The sequence below is a fragment of the Leptonychotes weddellii genome, chromosome 8, assembly GCF_054177405.1.
Source record: "Leptonychotes weddellii isolate Sample4059 chromosome 8, ASM5417740v2, whole genome shotgun sequence".
In the NCBI taxonomy this organism is placed as follows: domain Eukaryota; kingdom Metazoa; phylum Chordata; class Mammalia; order Carnivora; family Phocidae; genus Leptonychotes; species Leptonychotes weddellii.
The window spans coordinates 100,729,336-100,754,099 of NC_138376.1; the positions used below are offsets into that span (position 1 = coordinate 100,729,336).

Genomic DNA, 24,764 nt, shown 5'->3' on the forward strand with positions numbered 1-24,764 from the left:
CAAGATATGTTAAGAAAAAAAAAGAAGAAGAAGGTAGCGGGAGGGGAGGAATGAAGCGGGGGAAATCGGAGGGGTGGACGAACCATGAGAGAAGATGGACTCTGAAAAACAAACTGAGGGTTCTAGAGGGGAGGGGGGTGGGAGGATGGGTTGGCCTGGTGGTGGGTATTGAGGAGGGCACGTTCTGCATGGAGCACTGCGTGTTGTGCACGAACAATGAATCATGGAACACTTCATCTAGAACTAATGATGTAATGCATGGGGATTAACATAAGAATAAAAAAAAAAAGAAAAATAAATAAAAAAATAAAACTCAAGGGCTAAATCTATAGTCGCCAAAAACTGAAGACATAAGCAAAGAAAGTACTAAGTGTTAAAACATCCCCTAATGAATACAGTGAACCATAAAGTCAGCATGCCAGCTTCTAATATAAATCAGGTTTAATATTGTTGCCAACTGACACCAGACCTGTTTTCCCAAGCAAGTGAGAATATTACCCATGGTTTCAGATCCGCCAGAAACAAACTATGAATTTGATACCTAAGACCAACATACCTGATATAGAGAGATGGTAGACAGAGATGATATAATCCAACTCACGAGAAGTTAGAAATGAAGAAAATGAAGCTCAGTTACCTTTCCATGACCCTACAATCAGTTAATGATATAATAATGACTAGAACAACTCAGGGCTCTTCTTTCTCCTAAACCAATGCCTTTCCATATTCAGTTTAGTTTGACCACATTACTTATCCTCCCTCTCAAGATATAGATAGCATTCATTTTTAAAAAGCTTATTCAAATGTCCTGAAAGCTGTATTTCAAAGATCACCCTACAACTCTTAAATCAACTTCCCTTGCAGGGGGAGTTGGGGAGGGCTCATTCTCATACCCCTGATCACTAAAGAATTAATAAGCTGACACAATATCCGATGGAGGTGATTTCAAAAGAACAAAGACTAAACTCAAATCCTAGAAAACTGGAAAATCAATATACCTAAACAGCTTAAGGGTTTCACTTTGCTAACAGGTAGAAGGGACAAAAGAGTCTTCACACCTAAATGCCTGACTACAAAAGGACAATCACTGGCGTCACCCACATCCGTAATCAAATGTACCTGCACAGCTTAAGCATCCCACTAGCTTGGAAGCTCTCAGTTAAGTTGACAAAATTCAAGACACTATTTGAGAAAAAGCATCCAAGAGCTCACTTGGGTAAAAAGACCAATCTTATATGGGAAGTTATTTGCTAATCTTCTAGTTTAGAAAGAGATTCAGGACTATTTATTTATTTATTTATTTTTTATTTTTTTAAAGATTTTATTTATTTATTCATGAGAGACAGAGAGAGAGAGAGAGAGAGAGGCAGGCTCCCAAGGAGCAGGGAGCCCGATGTGGGACTCGATCCCAGGACCCTGGGATCATGACCTGAGCCGAAGGCAGACGCTTAACCATCTGAGCCACCCCGGCGCCCGAGATTCAGGACTATTTAAAGAAGGCAACACACAATACAACGAGCAAAGCCAGAAAAGACAATGAGCAACTAAAATGCTATCACAAACTCTCACAGGTAAATATATACATAAACTCTCATTACGGCCACTAAACAAGGAAAGTTATGGAACTCTCCTGCCCATATTCCACAGAAACTTCAATCAAACACATACCTCTGTCCCCCTCCAAGATCTAGGGCCTAAAAATTTGAGAAAAACTGCACATATCACCTTCCACTTCTCCACTCAACACCAATGCCTTAATCTTCGAAATGTGGTCCCCAAGTGACACTTCTTCCAAGTGCAGTCACCAAATATTTACTGAGCTCTTCTGTGAAAGATGCTATCGCAGCTACAAAGTCATTAGTGACCTGTTCACTGTTATCAAGAGCCTTATAATCCAGTGGAAAATAAAAGATGTTTACACATAAAAAAAAACTTCAAACGTGTAGATGAGCTTGGCTCTGGCATCAGACCAAACTGAGTTAAAACCTAAGCTTTGACCTTTTAAGACTTTAGCTCTCTACAACTCAGTTACCTTATGGATGATGGATGATGTGGACAATACCTATCCTGTAGTGTGACTGTGAGGTAAAAATGAACAAGCAACATGCTTATTAACACAGTGACTAGTGCAAAGTAAGTGCTCAGAAGTCAGCAATATCCTTGTTCGTTATTATTACAACAGAAACACAAATGCTGCCACAATGCATTAAATGGCATCAAAGTGTGGAGACCAGAACAGACTCTTACTGAGGGGATCAAGCAAGTCCGAGAGAGAAATGCTCGCATTCAAGTTGCATCTTAAGAGAAAGGTCTTGTGGAAAGAGAACAAAGAGACCTGAGTTATAACCTGGTTCTGAAGCTAGCTAACTTGTTTTGTGGCCTGGGCAGTGGGGGAATATCTAACACTTTAGGGTCTCGGTTTCTTCATCTACAACTTGAAAAAGGCTGAATTAAGTGACTGCTAAAACCTGCTGGAGCCAACATTCTGTGATTCGGTGTAGGAGCCAGGTAGGCACAGTGAAGGGAAAGAATCCTAGATACAGTTTATGGAATGGCTTACAAAAATTCATAAAAATAACAGCTGTACAAAAGACAGGGAAGACTCTTCTTGCTAGAGCATAGGATCCAACTGGGGGGTGCCAAGGGATGAGACTGCTCATTTTGACTCCCCTTCCAGTACAAGGGAGCTACTAGAGGTTCCCGAGCAGGAGAGTAGCATAAGAAAATAGCATCTAACCAACAGAAGGAGGATGTGATAAAACAGCATAGAGAGCAGAATAAACTGAGATACGAAGATTAAGGTGGTGATAAACAATCTGGAAACTGAATGGATGGAATTCTGGGGTGATGGATGGGAAACGAATGGGAACTAGCCATGGAGAAGACTTACAAATCCCCAAATTCTTGCCCAAAGTCTTTAGATTAATTTGAAACATCGCTTTTAGAAAAGCCCCTTAAAGTCTCTAGGTTCCCTTACAGAATCAAACTTTTATTTCTTCCAATTCTAAAATTCTAGGATTCTAAGATTCTGATGCAACTAATCTGGTTTGGGGCCTGGGCTTTTTCCCCCAAAGGTCCCTGAATGATTTTAACATACAATCAGAGTTGAGAATCATTGTCTCAAGGAAGAGAAAGAGGACAGGGAGCAGGTAGCAATTACTTCACAGGACATCTCTGGGTAGGCCAAAAGCGATGGGGACAGGATTCTCAGGTTCAACTGATAGGAGCTAACTTATCCTCAGACTGGAAGGAAGCCACCTTTCCCACGGAGGGGCAGGAAGGAGGTAATAAGGATGGGTAAGTCAGTGTTGGGTAGAAAACCAGTTGTTGTCAGCTGGTCATCTCCCTCTTCTCCATATCAAGAATCGGTTTCAAATACCAATTATTAAGTCAATTCACAGTACTATGAGTACTTCAGAAATTTCTGTATGATAAAAAGATTATCAAAGTCAGTCAATATATTCATTTACTCCAAAACAAGCTAAATATTTTAATAGTCTGACTCTATTAAAACTTCTGTTTCGTTGCTGGTTTTCATTCACCCCACAAACATCTGTATATTGCTTGCTGTCAGTCACTGGAAATAGACAGACAATATATAGGAAGTAAGAATACACAAATTTATATAGTAAGAAAAACTGATCTTCTCAGGATTTTAAAATCCAACCTGGTAAGTGCCACAACATTTCTTGGTGGACACAGAAAACAGATATATTAATTCTACTGTGGAAATCAGAGAAGACTTTACAAAAAAGCTGACATGTGAGCCGTGCCTTTAATTTCTTTTCTTCAAAAATGTCATCTATCTTTAAAAGGCCAAAACGTCGGGGCGCCTGGGTGGCTCAGTCATTAAGCATCTGCCTTTGGCTCAGGTCATAGTCCCAGGGTCCTGGGATCCAGCCCTGCATCGGGCTCCCTGCTCAGCGGGAAGCCTGCTTCTCCCTCTCCCACTCCCCCTGCTTGTGTTCCCTCTCTCGCTGTCTCTCTCTCTGTCAAATAAATAAATAAAATCTTTAAAAAAAAAAAAAAAAAGGCCAAAACATCTAAGGATCTTATTCACAGAAAAAAATCTTCAATAGTTTTTTTTAAGATTTGTGTATTTATTTATTTGAGAGAAAGAGAGTGCACGAGCAGAGTGGGGAGTGGAGGGAGAGGGACAAGCGGACTTCCGTGCTGAGCACAGAGCCTGCGGAGCACAGAGCCCACGACAAGGGGCTCGATCTCACAACCCTGAGATCATGACTTGAGCTGAAATCAAGAGTTGGACGCTTAACTGACTGAGCCCCCCAGACAGCCCTTCAATCACTTCCAACAGATATTTCAGAGAAGAGCAATGGCTTTAACAAGCATTCTATTTCCTTAAAAATATTTCTTGTGTAAAAATAAAACATACACATATATATACACAAAGATACACAAAAACAGATATCAATAAAAATGTATGATAGGCTACAGTTACCTATGTTCAGGAATCGAAGGTGTATTGAGGGCAGATCTTCATTTTGATATTTTCTTTTTATTTCTAATTTACCTGACCTCCACTTGTTTTTACTTAAGCAATTTTACCATATATATTGCCTATATGATGCCTCAAATCCTTTGTTACAGTGATGAAGAAAATAAGTACCTCTCTAAATACACAGACTGGTATTTCTCCCACAAGAGACGCCAAGCCTGTATGGTGTTATATGGACAATCCAGATTTCAATTGCACTAATTCACAATTCATTAATATCATGAATGGGAAAGAAATCAATCAAATTGTTCCAGTTGCTGTCACCATCTGGAAAATTTACAGAATAAAGTTTATTTACTACATATGATGATATTCATAGTTTCTGCAGTTAAAGCAATTTCACATATTTTTTAAAGTGTTGGCTTTTGTAAAAAAAAAAAATTGATGGTCTTATAGATATAAAAATGATCTTATGAGGTTATCTTAACAAACCAAACATGCCTAACACTGAAAAGGAATACTTCTAAAACACAGTATAATCTTTTATTTACTCCCAAACTTAAGTCAATGATGAATAAATACAGAATTCCATAGTACTTCTTTCTATTCTCAGAGAAGAAATGGTTTTTCAAGACACAATATTTTGTTTTTATTAGTATAGTATGCAGCTGTATTATTTGTACTTCTGCCCAACATTCAGTAAATGTTCAAAGTATTTAAAAACTGGCAATTCGTATTTAATACTTAACAAAAGAGGCATGATAGTGACTACTGAGGACATAACAATAAAACTGAGCCACATTTATTCTGGAAAAGAAAATCTACTAAACTGAAAAGAATGATTGCTTATGGGATAACCATTCCCCACATTAAACTGTAGAAGGGGAAAAGTCAATTTAGAAAAGTAACAGGTTTTTTAAAATGTCAGACAGTAACTTCCCAGAGGTTCAGAAACAAGACATAAGTCTTATGATGTACAAAACAGATCTTCACAAATTCAGTTATACATTTAAACTTCTGATGAAACTTGATCTGTTTACCCAAATCAGAGGAAATAAAGGTGTCTGTAGGAAACAGGCAGCAGCTTATCGATCCAGCATTACGAGGCTGACCTTCTCCATGTGGAATGTTTAGCCACATTACGTTGGACTAAATGGCAAAGGTTAGGATACAAACCTCTTCTTGTTTCCTGATGATGGACTTTATAACTCTGAAATATGTTGAAACCCTTGCTTTTCCAAATTCACAGTCCTTTAACCCAGGGCTCAGGAAGCAGACCATCAGAATAGGAAGAAAGTAATAAAGATGTTGTTCAAGACAAAATCTGACAACATTCACTCTTGAAATATTTCGTTCTGGGGCACCTGGCTGGCTCAGTCAGAAGAGAATGAAACTCTTGATCTTGGGGTTATTAGTCTGAGCCCCACATTGGGTGCAGAGATAACTTAAATAAACTAAAAAAAAAAAAAAAGAAGTATTTGTTCCAATAAAAACCAAATAGTAAGACAACTGTATAGATGGTAAAAAAAAAAATCACAGAACATAAAACGAGAAAAGACTTTCGAGATCACTAACTTCACCCTGCTTTCCTATCTGTTGATGAATTAGGACTTTGGTAGCAAGGTTTTACTCTGCTCTACAGCACTTTTCTGTGACACAGATGCTTTTTTTGTGCTATGGCTAATAAAGATTTGACCCTGCTCTCCAAATGAAACTTCACCGCATTTAAAGAAACATATTCCTTGCTTTCAGAGTCTGATAGGATCATGTCAAAAGGACTTCGGCACCAACTCAAAGGGGTCCCCATTGGCCAAAATTGGGACAATTTCAACATTAAAAGAATGATTGGGGGCGCCTGGGTGGTTCAGTCATTAAGCGTCTGCCTTCGGCTCAGGTCATGATCCCAGAGTCCTGGGATCGAGCCCCGCATCGGGCTCCCTGCTCCGCGGGAAGCCTGCTTCTCCCTCTCCCACTCCCCCTGCTCGTGTTCCCTCTCTCGCTGTGTCTCTCTCTGTCAAATAAATAAATAAATAATCTTAAAAAAATAAAAGAATGATTTAATTGTACCTGATTGAAATACGATGAATATATAAAAATCCGCAAGCCAATAATGACACTCAAAAAACAGAAACACAAAAAACATGAACTAACTCTTACACTAATGGCTTATTCTGAAATGTGATAAAGGGAAAAAATTTTATCCTGCACTTCAAATAAAAATTGTATTTCACAGAAATCAAATAGCCTGCATTGAAGAAGGAAAGCTATTTTGCACAGAAAATTGCAAGCTTATAAAGTTGAAGGAATGATGAAACTTAAAAATTCCATTTTAGCGTACAGAGTTTTGGTCTTACAAAATGAAGAGTTCTGGAGATTAGCTGCACAATAATGTCACTGTACCCCTGAAAATGGTTAAGATGTTAAATTTTAATGTTATGTGTATTTGATCACCACTCTTCTTTAAATCCCATTTTATGATCACGTTGCCACCTCCAATGACATAACTGATTCGAGTGAGAGTCACCAATGAATAATATTATTTAGATGATAAGGAAGTCGATGTTTGCATGGTGCCAAAGTCTCACTCCTCCCAGATTATATGCTACTCTCAAAGGGGAAAATATAATTTTATAATGAGATCAATCTTTATCTTAATCACTCTTAGCTACAATAATAGTGAAAAAACATGATATGGCCCCTGATAAGATGTAATATGAAACATACAATTTGACTATTAAATACTCTTACCAAAAATGTTTACTCTCAATTAACTGAGCCTATAGCTCTAAATTGTACTTTGTGTTAAATAAAGAATATGGAAGATGACTTTGAATACCACCACATGGAGATAATCAAAGAGTCTGAAGAAAGAGTCAAAAAGAAATAGTCTACTAGACACTGGGCCTCTGCTTATATCTCTCCAACAGGTCACTGTCATGAAAAGACAGTGAAAAGGGATGGGAAGAGAACAATTTGAGATGACAAGAGACTTAAGTAACAAAACCAATAACCAAATGTAGTATGCGCTCCTTGAAAGGATCCTGGTTTGATAAATAAGCCATATAGGATGTCACAGGGATGATTAAAGAGATTTTAATATAGACTGGATATTAGATAATATGGGAGAACTATTGTCAACCGGTTGTTATATATAAGAATAGTGTTCTGGTTAAATGGGAAAATGTCCATATTCTTTTTACAAATACATAATAAAGAAATTAGGGTGAAATGTTATGAGTTCCATAACTTATTTTAAATTACTTCAGAGAAAAAAATATATGGTAAAAAGTCAATGCAATGAAAAAAAGTATCTAGGCAATGATCATCAATGGCTGCTAAAAACCCACTAGGCAAAAGCTTGATGGGAAATTTACAATGGATGGATCAAGTTGACTGACAATACCTGAACCCACTGATCAACCTTAACCCCAAGAAGACAGCCAACCATACACTATATGTCTTGAAGAAATGCAGTAAGAAACACAATGGTGATTCTGATGGTGACCACCACCATCAGAATCAATTAAGCCCCAGATCTACCTACAGATTTAAGAGGATATTCACAAAAGAGAAACATATTAACCACCACCAAAGGGATGCAATCAACAAAATCCTAAATGTGGGAAATTCTAAAGAAACAACACAGTTTCTTCAGCAGAGAAACTGAAAGAGAAAGAGGAGAAAGCAACTACATATAAAGATACTTAAGAGACATATCAACCAAATGAAATGTAGACCTTATTTGGGTTCTGACTTGAACAAGCCAACCATAAAAACATTTATGAAACAAATGGGAACACATGAAACTCACAAATATTTACTATTAAGGTAATATTAAATTTTTAGATGTGACAATGGATTTGTGGTTTGTTTTTTTTTATAAATGCTTATCTACTACAGACATATAAAAAAGTATTTGAGTAAAGTGATATAATATCTAGGACTTGCTTTAAAACTATCCAGCTAGGGGTGCCTGGGTGGCTCAGTCAGTCGAGCATCTGCCTTCAGCTCAGGTCATGAACTCAGGGTCCTGGGACTGAGCCCCGCATCTGGCTCCTTGATGAGCAGGGAGTCTGCTTCTCCCTCTCTTTCTGCCCCTCCCCCTGCTGTCCGTGCACTCGCTCTCGCTCTCAAATAGTCTTTTAAAAAAATAAAAATAAAATAAAACCATCCAGCAAGGCCAGAGTAAGGAGACAGGCGTCTGGTGGCATGTAGATGACACAAAATTGACCATATGTTAATAATTAGCTAGAAGATGGGTTCATGGAGATTCACTACTCCATGTTTTATAGGTTCTGTAATAAAAAGTTTAAAAAAAAAGAAAGAAAGCAGGGAATGAAGCCTCATCAAAGCACCTTTACCTAATCACAGAATCTTCTTCACCTACTACCTAACATAATAAATACCAACTAAGGTAAAATAAAATCTAGCAAAAGATTTACCAACACTGACAAGAGAAGGAAGAAGCTTGTAAGGCGTATGCCACAAGCCCCACCACAAATGAAAAAAGGGAAGAGCCTGGTGAATAGCAGTGTGAACCCATACCCAACTTTTACAAAGTGTACTAAACATGAGGGGGAAACTAGGTGGGGGCATATGGATGTACATTACACTATCTTCTCTATTTGTACATCTGAAGTTTTTCATGATAAAAAGTGGATCACCACAGAACACATTTACTTGATTTTCCACACATATTGATTGCTTTCTGACTTGCTGTCTTCCCACTTTTATCCTTTTACTTGCAACCGACAAGGGAGGGGGCGGAGGCCATGGTCACCAACAATACTTGCCTACTGGGTGGGAAATTTAACTAGCAAAACCGAAATGTTTCCATATCGTGCTAGAAAAATCAAGACTGATTTTACTGTAAAATGTCTCACTTTAACTGAAAACCTGGTTTGTGGTCTGTAGAAATTGCTAAGGCATCTGCTTTCTCCCTTTCTTTTTTGGAAAGGAAGCTGGACTAGAAACTCTTGTGTAATTTGTATTTGGATGTGGTGTTTGCAGAGGATTATTATCTTCCCAAATTTCTAAGTGGTTCCATCTGTTTTTATGGGAAATTTGGCTTAGAATGATTTGAGAAAATGAAGAACTAAGTAAGAAATCCAATCGCCTTGACAATTAGTCTTGGTATACTCTTTGAGTGGTTTTAAGAAGTAACAGAACCAAAGACATACTCATAGCAAAAAAAAAAATTTTAACTGAACCTGAAGCTAATAAAAAGCATCTATGTAACTATCAATTTACAAAATAGAAGAACAGGTTAAAACTATGCCACAGGAATAAAATCAGCAAAATAAATATTGTAGGAATGATATAGGACAAACAATCCAAGTTCTTCAAAAAAAATAAATTACAAGAAAATATAAAAGAGGGGCACCTGGGTGGCTCAGTCGTTAAGTGTCTGCCTTCAGCTCAGGTCATGATCCCGGGGTCCTGGGATCGAGCCCCGCATCGGGCTCCCTGCTTGGCGGGAAGCCTGTTTCTCCCTCTCCCACTCCCCCTGCTGTATTCCCTCTATCGTTGTGTCTTTCTCTGTCAAATAAATAAATAAAACCTTTAAAAAAAAAAAAAGAAAATATAAAAGAGAAAAAGAGACAGAACCTATAAAGAGAATCACTATTCCACAATGTAGGCACCTAATTTGGATCCTATTTCAAACAAAAACTGAAAGAAAACAAAAACAAATTAGAAATCTGAACAAAGTGAATATCTGATGATATTAAAAATTAACCGTTAATTTTTTTAGATGTAATAATGATATTGTGTGGCTCAGTCGGTTAAGTGTCTGCCTTCGGCTCAGGTCATGATCCCAGGGTCCTGAGATTGAGCCCCCCATCAGCCTCTCTGCTCCGAGGGGAGCCTGCTTCTCCCTCTCCCGTTCCCCCCTGATTGTGTTCTCTCTCTGTCAAATAAATAAAATCTTAAAAAAAAAAAAAAAAAAAGAAACATATTGAGGGGCACCTGGCTAACTCAGTCAGAGGAGCATGGGACTCTTGACCTCAGGGTCATGAGTTGGGAGCCCCATGTTGGGTACAGAGATTACTTAAAATAAATAAAATATTTTTAAAAAAGGAAAGATATATCGAAATATATGTAGATGGAATGAAAAGATGCCTAGGATTTGCTTCAAAATAATCCTGTTGCAGGTAGTGACTAGGGATATAGATAAAGCAAGGCTAGCTACCATTTGATCGCTGTTAAAGCTGGGTGATGGGGATGCACTGGGTGGGGAGAGGCATCATACTATTCAATTTCCCCTGGTACATATTTAAAACTTTCCAAATAAAGCTGTTTCATTAAAAAAAGGAATAACAAAGTTAACTTATGAATTTTTTAACTTAAAAAAATTTTTTAGTATCTAAAAGAGAACAGTGAGACATTTTTTTACCTAAAGTAGAATATTAACAAATAATTTAAAATTAGTATTTTTCATCTTGAAATAACTTTAATCGCCTTATTAAAATTTTAGCAAGTCAGAAAATGAGAACCATAAAATCTTAAGACTTGGTGGCCTCAAAGTCCCACCTCCCACCCAGTGACTCCCCCTCCCACCTCCCACCAGGCAATTACCAGCCTCTGGAGGAAGTCCTTCAAACCGTAGGAAAGTCACTTTCTCCCAAGACAGCCCACTCCAGTCTCTGCCTGCTCCGACTGTCAAAAAACTCCTCTTACATCAAAAAGGAAACTTTCTTTCTCCAGATCTGTTTTACCCATGAAAAAAATGGTTTTTCAAACACAGATCACAGTCCATTCATGAGTTGTGAAATCAAGTTAGTAAATTGTTGACTGGTATTTTTATTATTATTATTATTATTATTATTATTATTATTACGCAGAAAAGAAAATCTCAGAGTGAATTGTACATAGTAAAGCTAAGACCAAACTTATGAAGCTTGTTTCTGTTCTTTACATACACACACACACACACACACATATATATACACACATATACACATACACACACAGACTTCCATACTGATAAAGGGCCAAGATATAAAATCTGTCTTATGGTGGGTTTTGTCAAAAAAAAAAAAAGTTAGAAACCCAGCACTCAACGGGCGCCTGGGTGGTTTGGTCGGTTGAGGGTGTGATTCTTGGTTTCAGCTCAGGTGAGGATCTCAGGGTCCTGGGATTGAGCCCTGCATCGGGCTGTGCTCAGTGGCGAGTTTGCTTTAGATTCTCTCTCTTCTCCCTCTCCCTCTGCCCCTCCCCCCACTCATGCACGCTCTCTCTCTCTCAAATAAATTTAAAAAAAAAAAGCAATCCAGTGCTCAAAAGATAGCTCTCAAAACACCGCAACAAGTTGCTCGCCCTTCAGTTATCTCAACAGCTAGTTCCTCCTGTTGTTATGGTTTCTCCTAACCTCAACATCCCAGGCACCCTTCAAGGACAAGGCTTTAGTTTGTCTAATCTTCCACTGATTTTTATCAAACATAGTATCATGCACTATGTAGTACATACTACATAGCCTTTAAAATGCAGTACCTAAAAACCAACAAAATATTCCAAGTCAAAACAGAATAATCAATGACAGCCCACATTCCACCCTACATATTTCACATATTCACTTAAAAACTTGCTTTGAGATACTGGCAGAGACTCCTCACAGTGAAAAAGACTTAGCTTGGAAAGACTTAACAGATTATGATGGCAGGTTAAGTTTTGGGTGAGTCAAAGGCTGAGGACAGAATCCCAGGAAACGGGGAAAGGCTGAAGAGATAGTGAGAGGAATAGAAGTCTTCAAAGAACAGAAGTGGAACAAAGCACTGCAACATGTCAAAAGAGAATTTCAAAGACAATGCTATGTCAGGAATGTCAAAAATAATACAGGGGAAGAAATCATTCAGTAGATTTGACCACAGGTCCATCTATTACCTGGATTAGAGTGATGTCAGCGCACTGGTGAGCCCACAAGTCAACATGCTTCGTACTGAGGAACACAAAGGCATCTACTACTTTTCAATAAATCTTCCCATTGAAAAGAAGGCCAACACTGCACTTAGAACTCTTTGAAGGAGCTTATAATCAAGCAGACTTAACGTTCATTTCAAAAAAAAATTTCATCTTACTTATTTCAACCATTGCAGCTAACAAGACAATCTGCCTACGGCTTAATAGGTTTCCCTACAAACGTCCATGACATCTGTAAATCTGATCAGCAGTCCTTGTCTGTCATCATAAAACTCACTGGCAAAAAAAATATTTTAGATAGGAGATAGCCAAGATTAAAATTTCAGTAATAATCACTGCCACAGACTTCCCACAACTGAACAGCATTTTCCCAAAATTGCTATAAAGATACCATGAGGGGCGCCTGGGTGGCTCACAGTCGGTTAGGCGTCTGCCTTTGGCTCAGGTTGTGATCTCAGGGTCCTGGGATCGAGTCCCACATAGGGCTCCCTGCTCAATGGGGAGTCTGCTTCTCCCTCTCCATCTGCCCCTCCCCCCTCCATTTATGCTCTCCTCTCTCTTCTCGATTAAATATTTTTTAAAAAAAGATACCATGAAAGCTTTATCAAATGTTTTGCCAAAATCCTATGTCTATGTTTTTCCTCTAAGGAAGGGCACTTTAAATGACTTTCTCCATAGAGACGAAGGAATGAGCCACAGACATCTTATATGGATTAGGACTTAATTCAGGGCACCTGAACCATTTAAAAGAAAGGCACAAGAAGCAACATCACTTCCCCAATGTCACACTTAGTAACTGGTTGAGCTGGGACTTGGGGCTAGAACAATTTTCTTTCTACCCTCTGCTCCCAGGAAAAAAGGGAAGAAAAAAAAGTATCAGGTACCTGGTTTGTTAAAATTCCAGTCACTAAAGACCCAGGACAAACTCCCACAAAAGTCTTTTCTTTCAGGACAGATCAATGATAGCCGAAGTTCCAATACACCTGACACTTCAAGGTACTCAAGTAAAGGCAAAAATTTTGATCGTTCAATGGTACTTTGAACTACTGACTTCAGCAACTCCTCTGTGACCTGTCAACATTCCAGCTGGACTCAACATTCCATTTAAAAAAACAGTTGGGGGAAAGTAAGACAAACATCAGTAGTTACCACCTTTCTAGGATCTGTAGGCTTCTACCTGTCCCCCTTTCTCCTTTATAACTATAGCCAGTAAAGGAACAAGAGTAGAATCTCATTAACTGCTTTCCAGTTTCTCAATGAAAACTACCCCCAGTGATCAAATTAAAATTACACACTAATGCAATAGTGTAGGATTGGCCACGGTTCAAAATAGTTACCACTGGGGAGGAGAATGCAAGTAGGAATAGGATATGAAGAAGGAATTTACATGTATCTTAGGGATAATAGAGGACCGCAGTTACGACTGTACACTCTGGAGCCAGACCGCCCAGGTTCAAATCCCTCCTCTGCCATTCATTAGCTGAGTGACCCTGAGCAAGTTATTTAACCTTGTGGTGCCTTTGTTTTCTTACAGGTGAACCTAGAACAACAGTACCTACCCCACTGGGTCACACAGCAAGGATTCAACAAAAACACTAAGCAAAAGTGCTCATAAAACAGTATCTGACACATATTAAGTATTCAAGAAATGTTATCATATCTTCTAATTCAACACGTAATGTCTTTACAAAGAAAATAAACTAGACATTAAAATATATTTCAATAGAGTACATATTAAAATAATTCAGCATGTAATGACTTTACAAAGGAAACATACTAAACTGTATTTTAATTAAAAGTAAAAATTAGGGGCGCCCGCGTGGCTCAGTCAGTTAAGTGTCTGACTCTCGATTTCAGCTCAGGTCATGATCTCAGGGTCGTGAAATCTAGCCACACATTGGGCTCTGTGCTGGGCGTGGAGCCTGCTTAAGATTCTCTCTCTCCCTCTGGTCCTCCCTGCTCACGCACTCTCTCTCTAAAAAATTAATTAATTAAAAGTAAAAATTAAAATATAAAATAAACTACATCTCACATAAAAATCCTGCCTTTATTAATTAGGAAATGCATTTCAACTACTAAATGATTGTCAGCTTCAGCTATAATGCCAACCTTTTGATTTACAAATAGAATTTATAAATATATGATCCATGTTTGAATCATGCACTTTCCCTCTATACTTCCAGACCATACACATGGCAGGTTGATCTGATTTTACAATAACTATGTAGTCCCATTAAAATTCAGTCAGCTGAAAAAAAATGTTTCACTTGGTCTACTTCTAACATATTGCCAACTAAACCATGCTAAGCAAAAGAAGAATGAAAGAGAGAGAGAGGGAGCGTGGGAGAGAGGAAAGGAGAAAAAAAGGAAAATCTAAAATCATTCAAGTCTGGTGTAAATATAGGAGCCATGAGGGGGGAAAATGTATAGAACAGCAACACCACCTTGAGAATATACTGGAGTTTGAAGATCAGCTCTGATTTGGTTTAGAAAATACTGGGGTTTTTAGCACTGGCTAAAAAGCATTTCCTATGTCCACAATGCTACATTTAGATGAAACTGCTTTCACTGATCAAAACAAGAGTCAGATATTTATTCCAAAAACATGGCAGCTGACCATGTTGCAAAGGAACTAATTTCTATAATTCTAAAAAAGCAGTAATGAACAAGAACTTTATTTTGGAGACTAGAAAGCACATGCCAAGAAGAAGGGGCAGGAGGAAATATCTTACCTATCTACAAATGAAATTATATGATGTCTAGAATTTGCTTCAAAATAATCCTGGGAGGAGGGTAGTATCGAGAGTGGAAAGAAAAATATAGATGAGACGTGACTGGCTATGGCCTGGTAATTATCAAAGCTGGGTGAGGGTACCTGGGGTTCACTATGTTAGTGTTCTCTCTACTTCTGAATGTATCTTAAACTCTCCATAATAAAAAGTTTAAAAAGAAAGACACTTTTCTGTAACTAAACAATGGTAGATTCCGTTTGCCAAAAACCATGTCAATAAATAACCAGATACAGTAAAAACATGACTTTAAAAAATTCCACCAACCAAAAACAGGTCCTGAGAAAAGTGCCACATTGTCCTTCACTGCTATCATGTGTGCTGCACGGAGCAAGTAACAAACACAGAGATCACAGATCCATGGAATGCTCTAAAACCTACCCGTGGTTCTTCCCACTTAAGCTTGCAGCACTGGGGACGAAAGTGAACTGGCCTCAATGAGGAGAAAAGCTCGAGCCACATCTCCACTACCATGCTGCCCACATCTACAGCTCTTCACTGCAGAGCTGCAAAAGTTAAGAATATCTTCCACATACCTTTATTTTTCTGTTGCAGGTGGGGGAAGTGGGGGGGGGTGAACAAATGTATTCATATTCCCATATGTGTGCAATTTAAAACAGACAATCTTGGCATTAAAGAAATTAAGACGCAGGCTTTACTGATGTTGATTTTAATGGCTAAGATCCAAAAACAGTTCTGGTTACAAGCTCATGGATAAACTCTTGATTCCTTTGTCAGTAGACAGACCCAACTCATTTCTTGACACTTTAACCTTTCCCATACACAATCTGTATTCATTTTATTAAGAAAAACGAGTTTCCCTTTTTCTCCTTAAGAGAAGTGGATTAAAGAAAAATTTTCAAGGAAGGTGTTCATTTAGCAGCTTTTCTACCAGAATCCAAAAGCAATTAAACAGAGCATACCGGGGAAAAGTGAAAGATTACCACAGTGAGAGCGGGCTCCCCAAATGAAGGGTGAATATGCACCATTGTCTAGCATATGACCCTGCCACATTTGCTTTTCAAATCCTAGTGAAAGCCTTTGGCACCATTTTCTAATAATCCCGTAGGACTTCTACTTCCTTGTTTTTTCAACAGTATCTCAAAATGTTGACACACTTATTGAACTATTTTTGGAAGACCTAGCTCTGTCTACCTTCAGGGTTCAAGATACAAATAGATGAGAGCTACAGGACAGACCTCTAGCTGCAAAACTTGGCAGGCTTCCTGAGTTCTCCAAGAAAAATTCAATTGGCAACTCCATTAGCAGCAGAAGAGCACAGAGCAAAGGCAACAACTCTGGACACAAGGAGGCCTTGGCTGTGCCTGAAACCCCATTACGAAACTGAATGACTCTGGGTAAGTTTAACCTCTTCCTGACTCACTTTTCTTCTCTGTCAGACATAGGGTATGAAATCGTTTTAAGAATCAAGTGAGAGGGGCGCCTGGGTGGCTCAGTCATTAAGCATCTGCCTTGGCTCGGGTCATGATCCCAGGGTCCTGGGATCGAGCCCCGCATCGGGCTCCCTGCTCAGCGGGAAGCCTGCTTCTCCTTCTCCCACTCCCCCTGCTTGTGTTCCCTCTCTCGCTGTGTCTCTCTCTGTCAAATAAATAAATAAAATCTTAAAAAAAAAAAAAATCAAGTGAAAAAATGTTCTAATGATTTACTTTGAAAAGAAAAAAAAAAGCTTTACAAATTAAAACAATTTAAAAGAAAAGAAAAGAAAAGAAAACCATTAGAAGTCTCTGCCGCGACCATCACATACAGTTTTATGCTGTTATCTATTAGGAGAAAGAAAAAAATCTATCAATGACCTTGATGAAGAAAATGATATTTTGAACACACCCAATGTTTCTCAAACTTCACTCACATACCAACTTTATAGTTTTTGCCAAATCCAAACACTTAAAGATAAAGATAGTTATTTTTAAATCAAGTTACTTAAAAAATACCTACTTTATTTTAGCCTTATGCTAAGTTAATATCAATGAAATCATAGGTTTGAAGCACTTGTCTGTTTTTCTGATGTACACTGACATATATATTTAACCAGTAAAAGACAAAGATTCATCTGTGTACTTAACTCATTTTAACATACCACCACACTTTAGGGAAATACTATCCTGATCTACTGTCTGCAACACCTTCTACATGAAGGAACAGAGTACTTGAATTTATGAATCTGTAAAACCCACCAAACAGGGGCGCCTGGGTGGCTCAGTTGGTTAAGCGACTGCCTTCGGCTCAGGTCATGATCCTGGAGTCCCGGGATCGAGTCCCGCATCGGGCTCCCTGCTCGGCGGGGAGCCTGCTTCTCCCTCTAACCCTCCCCCCTCTCATGTACTCTCTCTCTCTCATTCTCGCTCTCTCAAATAAATAAATAAATCTTAAAAAAAAAAAAAAAACCCACCAAACAATTTAACCTACACTAACCACACACACATATGAGTCTTTGGGTCTTCTGGGGCTTCCTCACACCTTCCAGCCACTACCTTATTCAGAACTCCATTTCTGTTGCCCCAAACTCCATACACAAAAATCCCTCATATGTGTATCTTCACATGCGTGTAATTCCCACTTCCTATTCATGCCCTAGTAATGAAATTTTTCCCCTGAAAGTATTTAACAGAATCCACAGGAGTTCAAAGTTTCCTCTAATCCCTGAATCAATATTCAAAGAATATTTAAATACATGTATGCAAACCATGTATCAGTCTAAAGATAAACTAAGGTATTCAGAACAGTATAAAATTAGGTTGCCATGTCTTTTTTTTTTTTCCCCAAAGATTTTATTTATTTGAGAGAGAGAGAGAGCACAAGCAGAGGGAGCCGCAGAGGGAGGAGAAGTGGGCTCCTCGCTGAGCAGGGAGCCTAATGTGGGGCTCGATGAGCCGAAGGCAGATGCTTAACTGACTGGGTCACCCAGGCACCCCAAGGTTGTCATTTCTGAAACATATCCACCAAACTTTTTACTGTGTATTTTTTTTAAGATTTTATTTTATTTATTTGAGACAGGGAGAGAGAGAGAGAGAGAGCATGAGCAGTGGGGAGGAGCAGAGGGAGATGGAGAAGCAGACTCCCCGCTAAGCAAGGAGCCCAAAGTGGGGCTCAATCCCAGGACCCCAAGATCATGACCCAAGCTGAAGGCAGATGCTTAACCAACTGTGCCACCCAGGTGTCCCTACTGTGTATTTTTAAATCTAATTCAAGTACATACTGTAAGATTTGTAAGCATTTGTACTGAACTAATCCTTGAAATTATCACAAGAAAAAAAAAATAATACATTTGCTGAAGTCTTCCTAGGAAGTACCTTCTTGTTCAAAGATATATCAGTCATCCACTCCCATCCACCCTAGATGTTAGCTCAATCATCTGACTTTCTCTTTCTCTCTCTCTTCATATATATGAATATGAATATATATATACATATATATATATATACATAAAATATAACTGAAGTTCAACTCAGTATCTGGCATGAAAAAAAGGACAATTTTATTATGGCTGCAGTCCTTACCAAACTGTGACTACCATAGTCATCTTGGGAATTTTATTTTTATCAATTTAAAACCCTAAATCAGTGGATTGAACATGAGTTAATTTCTGTTCCCTCCCAAAACCACACTAAAATGACAGTAAGGAAATTTTTTTTTTTTTTAAAGGGGAGGGACAAAAAAGGGACGGGATAGGCCAGCAGATGCAATATATCAACAGAATTTGAGAAGATGGGAAACAGATGTACAAAGTAACTGACTTGGCAAAGCAGAGGAAGCCAAAGCTGAATCCCCATTCTGGTGGAGGCCCACAAGAAGCAATCTGCATGCTGGGAGAGGCCCTGAGAGCCTAGGAAGTGGAGGTTCCAGATGCCACTGAGGGCTGAGATGAGAGACAGAGCTGAAAACAGCTCGTGGAACACTGAAAAGTCCTCCTCCTCTTTCCCTCTCTCTCCCAACCTTTGCAGCCAAAAGACAAGAAGTTCACTCTATAAAGCAGTTGAAGGAAGTCTCCAGAATCCAGACCCAGAGAGCGGATGTGAGGGGCACACAGAAAACAAGGAGGCCCGATTACTCAGTCAACACATATTCACAAAGTGCAAAACAGACAAAATATTTGCCTTCTTGTAGTTTACACTCAGATGATAATAATACGTGCTATAGAAGAAAGAAAGAAAAGGAAGAGATTTAAGGCATACTAGGCTAGGTGTGGGAGTGGCGCTGTAGTTTCAAATAAATGATCACAGAACACATAGATCTGAAGGAGTTAAGGGAGCAAGCAATGCAGGTATCTGAGGGAAGAGCATTCCAAAGGGAAAACAAGTTCAAAGGGCCATCAAGTAGGGTTAGATTGGAGATACTATACACAGGGGAAAAAAAGGACATTACCAAAAAGGAAATTCAGTGACCAAGGAGCAGCTTGGAAAATAGGAAAACAAAAAAACTCAGTAGAGAGATTAGAAGAAAACACTGAAGAAAGCCAACAGCCAAGCAAAAAGACAAAGAGATGGTATAAGACAGAAACAAAAAACAAAAAAACAAAAAATACTAATAAAATTGGAAAGTCAATCTAGAAAATTCAACATCCAAATAACAGAAGTTTCAGAAAGATCAGAAAACATAGAGGGAGAAATTATCATAGAGGAATATTTCTAAAAGACAAGAGTTTCCAACCTGAAAGAGCCCACTGAGTGTCCAGTACAATGAGTAAGAAAACTCCCACACCCAAAGCACACCATCATGAAATTTCAAAACACCAAGTTCAAAGAGAAAATCCTAAAAACTTCTAAGGAGAACAAACCAGCCACAAACACAGAAGCAGAAATTAGAATTGTGTCGCTCCTTCTCAACAGCACTGGTATGCCAGAATACAACAGAATAATGCCTGAAAAAGTCAAAGGTTAAGTAATCACTAACTTAGAATTCTATACCCAGCCAAATTATAAAAGCATTCACCTTAAGAGTACAAACAGGCATTTCAGGGGCGCCTGGATGGCTCAGTCAGTAGAGCATGTGACTCTTGATCTCAGGGTTGTGAGTTCAAGCCCCACAGTGGTCATGGAGCCTACTTAAAAAAAAAAAAAAAAAGGCATTTTAAGAGTGGGAAAAAAGCTGCTTTAAGACATGCAAGGTTTCAAAAAATTCACTTTCCACTTGCACTTTCTTGGAAACTACTGGAGGATATAGTCATACAAAGTAAGAGTTAAGAAACAGACATAGAGCCCAGTAACCTGGGAGCCCAGTAAGAAAGGCAAAGGGAATTCCCAGAATACAGCTGCATGGTAGCTCCAGAAATAAACCAATCCAGCAAGATGGAGGTTTCCTAATCTCACAAATAAGAACTGAACTAAAAGAGCAGTTTTTGATCTTCTGTTTCCCAAAATGCTTTCAAAAACTGCTCCCAAAAATCTCTCTCTGATACTCAGACACACACACACACGTGTGCACGCACGTAAACACACACTTTACTAAAGTCTCAGGCAGTTCATAAACCACACTGAGCAGTACCTTCCCCACTAACCCCAATCCACATCAAGCGTGTCTAAACTAAATACTCTTGATGCTCCTTTCTGGCCCCTAAGGTGAATGAACCTAAGGGATAGCCTGTCTGGACGAAAAGAAAAAGAACCTAAGAATTATGGCAAAGTGTAAATTACATTTTAATTTAATGTCTTTAAGATAGTGGGATGTGTATTTATACTGGTAGAATACATAGGAAACTCAAAAATATGATTAAACTCAGCACTGTTGTTATCAGGGTGGTGGTTCCACCTCAACAGATCTAGAAACCTGAATTCAGGGTTTAGAAAAGATGATTAGAGAGGAGATAATCAGACCTATATGAAAAGTTTCCAAAATCACAGTTCTCTTGGGGTGCCTGGGTGGCTCAGTTGGTTAAGCATCCCACTCTTGGTTTCGGCTCAGGTCATGATCACAGTGTCATGAGATGGAGCCACTTGTCAGGCTCCATGCTCAGAGCAGAATCTGCTTGAGATTCTCTATCTTCCTCTGCCTCTGCCCCTCCCCCTGCTCACACTCTCTCTCCCTGTCAAAATAAATTCAATCTTAAAAAAAAAAAAAATCACAGTTATCTTGGAATAAGGCAATCAGAAGGTAACATAAGTCTTTATGTATTTGAACATTTTTTTCAAAGAGGTTGATAGTGAGGCCATAAAAAGAGCAAAGCAAAAGGAAACTGGCTTTTCAGTTACAGAATGCAAGCTTTAGTTTAGATACAATGAACTTCCCTACCTGATCTAGACAATAAGGTGTCCACAGATGAACAGACAAATCACTTTGGAACCCTTTCCATGCGCTCTAGTTCTTAACCTAGAAAGAACGAACACCATCCCCATGACACTGAAGTTAGTTACATATGCAAAATGTTAACTTGGCTACCTAAAACAAAGCCTTACTGAAGATATTTCTTGGAGTTAATAAACAGATTATTCCTCACATGTATTCCATATTACTATAAGGATTATTTAGGAGGCAATCTACATACATCTAGACCTTTATGGCTCTAATTTGCTAAAGTGAAAAAATATTAATAGGCAGAGCAATATCCGTGAAATGAAAACATATTTCCATATTATAAGTAATTGAGAATATGATATTAGCCCAAATTCAATCTTCAGGAAAAAAATCCAGAAGCAGTATAAAATGCAGTATTGTCCCTATACTAACGGGTAAGTGACGTCACTTTAAAAATGAGAAAATTGAGGGGCGCCTGGGCAGCTTAGTCAGTTAAAGGTCTGCCTTAGGCTCAGGTCATAATCTCAAGGTCCTGGGATCGACCCTGCGTCCAGTGCCCTGCTCAACAGGGAGCCTGCTTCTCCCTCTCCCTCAGCCCTTCTACCCCACTCATGCTCTCATTCTCTCTCTCTCTCTCAAATAAATAAATAAAATCTTTTTTTAAAAATGAGAAAATTGAGAAAACCACTGAAATTCTCATTAAAATAAATACTATCCCAAACACTGGGTATTGAGAGAAGTTAGACATGAAAAACACACATCTAAGAAACCCACACAGATCTCATTCCAACCACAAAGTGAGAAAAGCAAATCCCCTATATGAAATATTGCCTACATGACATTTCTACATGAAATAGTACCAGGTTCTACATCAACTCCAACTTTCAAAGAATCTTCACTAAAAGCACCTCCAAAATATTCTACAAAGGTTCAATGAATAGATTTGTCAAATATATTAAGTACAATGTTATAGATACTTCACATAACAAATATATATACATATATATATGAATATATTCCCTCTCTCATACAAAATGCACACCCATACACACTTTACAGAAAAGCTTTAAAAAGCACTGGTTATCACTATCAGTTATTTCTAGCTATTAGAGATGATTCCTCTCTTTCCTTTTTGGCTTACCTGTAACTTCTATATAACTCAAGTATTTATACTTGGGAGGCCATTCCCCTATAGCTAATGATACCAGCCATGACTCCATGTTAGATTTTAGTCTGGGGCACTGCCCAGATGAATGATAGATATCTTATCAATATTGAGTTGCTGATTTGTGCCAAAACGTGGCATTTCCAAAGGATGCTCTGTCTGGAATCTGTGGGGGATTTATATACAAATCTTCTATTAACTCAGGCCTTCCAAAGAGTCTGGAAATGTTTGTTGGGGGAAGAGGACAAGGGCTGAGAGTGGATTTGCTGACTCCTAAAGGTCCAGACCCGAGATTCCAAGATTCTATAAAAGGGCAGTAAATTAGGGTTTGGCTAGTATTTGCTAGACTACTGAAGCCAGCATAAACATTTACTTACAGCTTTTAAATCTGTAAGGCTACCCAGTGGTTAGGTACAGTAATTCTGAATCTGAGAAAGCAAACAAGGCCACTGGAGATGTTTCTAAATAAAGGTGGGGCGGGGGAGGTAGGCACATTTCCTTTGTTTTCTCCAAGTAAAAACAGTTTTTAGAAATGCAAAATTTGACTCTCAGCAGTACAGATCCCTATAAGCTACTATATTGCCTTACAAAAATATTAGCAAGGCATACTTTTCCAAAAAGGTGACACACAGCTTTCAAAAAGACTACTTCGGTTTAAAAAACAAAGACAAAAGGCCCATACTTTTCTGTGGAAACAGAAACAAAGTCAAATCTTTAAAAATACTTAGCATTCTACTATATAAAATATAAACCCCACATTGCTAAATAAAATGGCAAAGATAAAAACCCTTACAGTTCTCTAGCCACAGTAATATGAGAGTGGTGATTCAGAGCAAAACCTGATGTTAAACATAACTATACAATATTACCAATCACAGAGTAATTTTACCAATAAATATTTTGGTTGAGGACTGCTTTGTCATCTTTGCAAGTATTTTTAGTTGAAAGCAAATGGTTGGGTAGTACACATGGACATGGTTATGATTTTTAAAAATCTATTTTAAAATCTGGTGACTGGATAGGTCTTCTAAACTCGATTCTTTATAACTGGCAATTTGGAAAGGGTAAGCCACAGGAACGTTACGTTACGAAGCAAAGGACCTAACAAGCTCACCAACTCAGATCAGCACAAAGCTAAACTGGAAAGTGTCGAGTACTCACAAATCTAATAATGATGGACCCGGAGAGTCACTAACACCTGTATGTGTACTAAAAGCTACTTCTCCAAATACAGTAAGAGCTATCTGAATTTCCCTGTTTTACATTTGCACAGTTATTTTTTGCACAGTTATTTTCCCTTCAGATTCATCCCCTAAATCTGCAAATTTGCTTCTTTCTATTCGGGATTAAATTTCTGATTTTAACGTACATACCCAGTTGCATACATACCCAATTTAATAACACATCCCAGTTGAAAATATTCCGTAACAGCTTAAATTTTTTACAGAAGTTAGTAATAATTTCACCAAAATTCTAACTTTGTTAAATTATCACTTTTAATCGTTTTAAGCAATCCCCATCCAATTCAGACACTAAGAATTTGAAGTTGGGGGCTCAAGTCACCCACCTATTTTCTCTGGAAGGTCTTTGCACACAGTGCTCTAACTACTAGGACTGGAGGTAAAAGATTAAAAAACTGTTATGACTAGGTCTTTCTTAAAGCAGGGTGTTTTAAAAGGAAAGAAACTGTCCCCTCCCCTTACTCTAAATGAGCAGTCTCTTGTTCTCAGCAGTCCTTCTGCACACAAGACCACTACTGACTTCAGTGGGAATTCTGCCCAAGAAGTGAGGAAGACAGGATAGGATTAAATGAGCCCTAAATCCACGCCATTGTTCCAAGTCATTATCACTTGTACAGTTCTCCAGTAACCTCCAAAGAGTAGATATCTGAGGTTTGATGGTGGTTCTCAAACTGAATTACAGAACTGATCACGGGAGCTCTAACAGGTGACACTGCCTGGCTCTTTAAAAACTGTGTCAGCCTGATGTATGGTAGTCGTTTGGCCCTTATCCTAATCCAAGATTGCGTTGCAATGCAGCCCCATCAGTGACTGCAACAGCAATCCAGTGATTTCTCACAGCAATGAGGCTGCGAACAGAAACTGAACAGGAGTAAGTACTATTGGTTTCCCAGTAAAAACTATTCAAAGCCTGAGAATCCTACATCCCAGCTCCTGCGGCCAAGAAA

At 38.5% G+C, this 24,764-nt stretch overlaps 1 protein-coding gene and 1 long non-coding RNA gene across 3 annotated transcripts in view; both read right to left on the minus strand.

The window, feature by feature from the left end:
- EPB41L2 (erythrocyte membrane protein band 4.1 like 2) overlaps positions 1 to 24,764 on the minus strand; it is a 382,553-nt gene that overhangs the window by 186,856 nt on the left and 170,933 nt on the right. The window contains exon 1 of one of the 2 annotated variants that reach the window (XM_081829000.1): positions 21,409 to 21,489. The exons of the other annotated variant lie outside the window; for it this stretch is intronic. The gene's annotated coding sequence lies outside the window, so the exon portion shown is untranslated. Of the gene's footprint in view, positions 1 to 21,408; positions 21,490 to 24,764 lie in introns of those variants that run through there. 2 annotated transcript variants of the gene reach the window in all.
- On the minus strand, positions 14,538 to 18,152 carry LOC145723105 (uncharacterized). The gene is made up of 2 exons (XR_014147944.1): positions 17,586 to 18,152; positions 14,538 to 17,370 (listed from the first exon to the last, which is right to left on the minus strand). It is a non-coding gene; the product is annotated as an uncharacterized LOC145723105 (long non-coding RNA).